The 5,613-nt window shown below is 37.4% G+C and overlaps 1 protein-coding gene across 1 annotated transcript in view; it reads left to right on the forward strand.

The window, feature by feature from the left end:
• LOC105357762 (cell surface A33 antigen) overlaps positions 1-5,613 on the forward strand; it is a 64,183-nt gene that overhangs the window by 6,592 nt on the left and 51,978 nt on the right. The window lies entirely within an intron of this gene.

Here is a 5,613-nt window from a genome sequence, read left to right on the forward strand (position 1 = left end):
GAGGCGTGGCTGCCAGTTCGCGCCTACGGCCCCTCTGACCATCACCAGAACATTCATGCACATTCACACACCAGTGGAGCCTCACTGGAGGCAAGGAGGGTGAAGTGTCTTGCCCAAAGACACAACGACAGTTGGCTGGGGGGAGCGGGGGATCCAACCGCCGACCCTTCGATCATTGGACAACCCGCTCAAGCGCCTGAGCCACTGCCGTTTTCACACTACATCTCCCATGATGCATTGGGTTAAAGTGACAACATCTCGGCGCACAAGGAGTCTCTCCTCTTAACGTCTTGAAAGAACAATGAACACACATCAAACAGCTTTTAAATCTTCTAACTTAAATTTTATTACATCTTTTTAGAAAAAACAGCTGCAGCTTCCAGCTTTTTCTGCCACAATTATCATGAAAATGCATGTGAGATTGTGGAGGGGCTGTAGATCAATACAGACTATGATTTTCTCCTTTTTTTGTATATCGTTGGATGCTGGTGTGCCGCGGGATTTTTGTCAAGGTTAAAGTGTGCCGTGGCTCAAAAAAGGTTGAAAAACACTGCTATATAGTGCACTATATAGGGCAGGGGTGGGCCATCTATGGCCCGCGGGCTGGATCCGGCCCGCCTCCATGTTTGGTCCAGCCCACTGAACAATATAAGAGACCCATGTTTATTTACTTTTTTAATCTGGCCACACGATCAAGACGTGTAATTTTATTCCCCCCCTTCTGCAGTCTGCTCCAACCTGAATCCCTCTAAAATCTGTCAAATAGAACAGAAGACAGTCTTTCCTTTTTATGTCGAGGTTCATCTTTCCTGGTTTAGCTCATTATTTCTGAGCAATCATGCTGCCTTTTTTAAACGGCGCACCCTGTTCTGTGTCCTGATTGCCTCGAGACCCTGTCAATCAATCTCCTCAGTCCGTGCCGTGTCTCCTGTACAGCGGAACGTGTTACGCAGAGTTCTACAGATCTACAGAAATCTGTGGTCGATCAGATCTTTGTTTTTTAATTCTAAGATCCTGGACCTAATTTCTATGAAGGTTTGAGAATTTAACCCTTGTGCTATCTTAGATGACCCCACCCTTACATTGAAGTGTTCTCCCTACCATGACAAAGGTGGATGAAGGTGGAAAGATTTCATATAATCCATGGACACCAGTGAAGATCACAAATCATTGAAGAAAAAAGGTTCAGTGCACTGTCTAGTGCTCAGGTGTCAAAGTCAAGGCCCGTGGGCCAAATGTGGCCCGCCATGTCATTTTATGTGGCCCGCGAGAGCATAAAAGTTTTTAATTTCTTAAAATAAAAAATAAAAATTGGTGTGTATTCATTCATATCTAGGGGGAATCGGACTTGAAATATTGGATTGGGCAACTATACATTAGGACTTAAACACTGATCATATAACCTAACCTGTTAGAATCAATGTAAAAGGATTTATGCTAAAGTAACAAGCAAACAAATGTTTTCTACGCAACTGTAATTGTCCCTTTAAAACGTTATTATAGATAAATAAATAAATAAATGAATAAATAATGAGTTATTTAACATTAAGGAGAAGTTACATTTATTTTTCATTACATTTAGTTACATGTATAAGTTACATCCAGCCCTTTGAGCCACTATGCCGATGTGGCACTCAGTGAAAATGAGTTTGAAACCCCTGGTCTAGCGGGGCTAGATGACCCAACTCCAAATGGTAAAGTGCCTAGGATAGCACAAGGGGTTACACAAGAGAAAAGGGTGAAAATGTTCATGTCTGTCTGAGAAAAGTGTAGAAAGTGTGCAGTGAGGAGTTTTGATGCCATAAAAAACATCTTCAGACTGAGACTCCGTGGATTTCACCGATCACAGTTATTTTTTGAACGGAACACCAGCAATAAACGAAGAAACTCTGTAATGGTGAAGAGGTAACACAGATAAATGCGTAGCTGCAGCAGAAGACATAAAAACGTGTTTTTTCATTATTACTGGATGAGAAACAGATGCGCAAGACATCTGCTCGTGGTCCGGCCCTTCTATCCAATTTCAGAACCCAAAGTGGCCCACGAGTTAAAATAATTGCCCTCCCCTGATGAGTAGGAATTTGCACACAGCCCTTGTGTTTCTTGGAGGAATATAGGATTGAAGTCGACAGCTGCAAGGATACTGATTGCTTCATCAATGCGCTGCAGAAATCCTGCAAGCTACCAATCAATAAATAAAAATTTAATAAAACGTAAATTAAACAAATAAGTTTCCAAACATTTATAACGTTAACAATATACTTTCAGCTAACCTGTTAAAAGGGTTTAGTTGGTTTGCTCTTCTGCTGCATGGCATTCACTTGCTGCATTGTATGCTCGTGTGCTCACTTCGACTTTAAATCTCGTAAATTTACAAGTTTTTTCCCATAATTTACAACTTTTAATTAAGTGTAAATCTTTTTTTTTGGTGGCCCTAAAACGAAGAAGTGTTTAAAATGAAGAAAATCCTAAAAGCTGACTTTTTTCTCTCGCATGAACCAGAGTTATTTGTTAGTCTCTTTTCTAGTTAACCCCAATTTTTTGTGGAAAATGAAGCAAATCTTCTCATCTTTGTTAGATATGCTAAGTTTCACTTTGCAAAAGGTGCAATTACACTGCTTCATTTCTTTATCCACATAACAAAAGCAAATATACTTGCAAATATACTTGTATATTGAGAATTTTAACAAAAACACAGGAATTTTAAGTATGCACAAACTACTTATAGAAAATGTAAAAAATAATAACTTTGAAAATACACAACAATTATTAAAAATTTTAGAGTAAAGAGAAATTGGTTAACGCATTCGCTTTGACCCTCGTGCTATCCTATGGGGTCCAGATGACCCAAACCTTACATTGATGTTGCTTTTTAATTTCAAAATTTTACTTGATGGTGTTTTAATAAAATAAAACAAAATGAAAGGCACAAAATAAGCAACTTTCTTGAATGAACACTGCAGCCCTCTTTTGCGCATTTTTTAGTATTAAAAATAAAGAGCTTCAAAAGGTTTACAGTTGGATTAAAGGTTTGAACGATGCAGCCTTTTTGTGTATTAAGCGGTAACTTTTCCATCATATTTCTTGTTCATATATACCTAGAATGAACTTTATTTTCCAATATCAGATTAAAGAGTATTTCTTGTTTTCACAAAAAGTGTTACAATCCATCAGGTCTTTGCATCAAACACAATTCTCACAATTTATTTATACAACAAACTCTGAATTGTGAACTCTGTTAATAGTAATGTTTAGACTTCTGAAGATTTAACATACAATCTGTCAGAGCAAACTGAACAAAAAGTGTAGTACGGTCATCTGTAGCAAATGAAATATTTTGTTTTACCACCAGATGGCAGAAAAACGTTGAAGCAACATTATGAAAGAGCAGAGCAAGCAAATAAAAACACAGTTTCTGTAATACTTAAAGTGTAATGACATTTCTTGGTTGTTTTCTCAATACAAATACAAATGTATGCGCCCATATCTGTGCAGATTCTAAAACAAAAACCTCAGTTAATTTGAAGGGCTTTTGCTAAAACAAATTTGCAATATTTTGCTTGGTAGATGAAAAAAAGGTAATTGAAGAAAACTGCGGACAAACGTTACTCTTATTATAAGAAGGATGAAGTGGATGGAAACATGAATGTAAAACTGCTGTTTTGCTTCAGAAAGGCAGAGCATGAAGTCAACATTTTCAGTATATATATGTATTTTTTTTTTAATCCTAGATTTAAAGAGAGGACAAAGTGTGGGGCAAAATAGAGAGTTTTAAGACTTAGAATGAAAAAGAAAGCAAAAGATTTGGCTTGTGATTTCACCACTTTTACTAACCACAAGTTCATAAACACACATCAGAAAATAGGTGGAACGACAGCTGACAAAGTCTGTAAAACATCAATGCTCAACACATAGAATTCATAATCTCAACACTCATCATTGAATTTGGGACGACCAAATAAATAATACATAAATAATTCAGTCATAAAAATTTAAACCTCAACCATGTCCAGCAAAAATATCAAAGACTGTCTTGAAAAAGGACATATGAATGGGCTTTATAGGAAGAAAGCAAAAAGTATTCTAATGAAAAATGATGGAAAACAGCTTTTTGAGCAGTCATTGAGTAAAACAGGAATACTAGATTATTGTTTATTATACTATCATACTTTTCAAATATAATATTTATTTCATTTAAATTGGAAGGAAACCAGGTGTTCAGGACATTTTTAGAGTCCTATTTCTCAACTTATATCTATTTTTTATACAAATGTTTTAATTGAAATTCCTTTAAGTACTCAATTTAATTCCTTTTTTTTGTAGTCAATTTGTACTTTAACAGGAAGTACAGCAGAAAGAACTACAAAAAATCTTTACTTATTGAGACATTCAATAACTGTGCTTTTTTTTTTTTTTTAGAAATGTTTGCCTGCAGTTAACATCTTACAAACAGGAAACTGAAAACTGAACATTACTAGGTTTTCTTTCTTTGTTTGGACACGTTGAGGGGATTAACAGTGATTGTGTGGTCCAAGGATGCTGAGGTTGGAGCTACCAGGAATGAAAAGGATGGATGGATGTATTCAAGGAGGACATGAAGGCAGTTGATGTGAGTGAGGAGGATGCAGAGGAGAGGGTTAGATGGAAGTAGATGTTTCACTTGAAGACCCCTAATGTGGGTTGAACGGCAAAGAAGAAGAAATACTATGTTTTGTTTCACATTAAGCATGTCACATGACTTGAAAGTACATTTAGTAAACATTTAAAATCATCTCTAGAATTTTCAAACCTAAACACAAATTTCATCACTTTAATGCAGTTAAAACCAATAAATGTAACAAAGAAGAAGCCACACAGAGGAGAGTTAGATATTGAGGGACTCTGAAAAACACAGTGTGGAACACTCTGTTAACTTTGCCAAACTCATTGCAATGATAAATTTTACAATTTATTACTTCTATCGTTGTTTTTATCTATAAGCGTAAGCACCAAACTACACTGTTTTGAACTGCAAACCAGTTAATAAAGCACACACCAACAAGTGTTTAGGTCAATAAAGCTATTGTTATGACTAGTAAGGCGAGACAGACCCAGGCGCTGGAACCCGGAAGGAAAACACAGGTAAGTAAGATGCTAAGTATTCAGATTTTTTTGTTGGCGTGGCTTGGAGTCGTGGCGTGGCTGGAGGACCTGGCGTGATTAGGATTCGTGGCGTGGCTGGAGTTCTTGGTGTGGTTAAGAGTTCCTAGGATTTTCAGTGAAGTAGAAGCTGCTCTAGGAGATTTCTGACTCAGGTGACACTCGTGGTTTGAAGTGCTGAGGCAAGAAAACAAAGTTAGCGCGGAGCAAAAATACATGAGCAAAGCATACGCTCTAGTGAACAGACTAAGCACCATCAGGGGCAACGAACTGGCGATGAATGCTGGAACTGGATCTCCTTATGTAGGGCTGGTGGATGATGAGGTGAGTGGTCAAAGCTAGTCTGAGTTATGGAGCAGAGCAGAGAGGGGAGGGGGAGGAGAGACTGCCAGAGGCAAAATGACAGCTATAGGTTAAAAAAAGCAGCATACATTTTTTAAAGCCTATCCATAAAAAAAGCCTGAAAATACAAAC

The sequence above is a fragment of the Oryzias latipes genome, chromosome 3, assembly GCF_053564925.1.
Source record: "Oryzias latipes strain Hd-rR chromosome 3, Olatipes_Hd-rR_3.1".
NCBI classification, from domain to species: Eukaryota; Metazoa; Chordata; class Actinopteri; order Beloniformes; family Adrianichthyidae; genus Oryzias; species Oryzias latipes.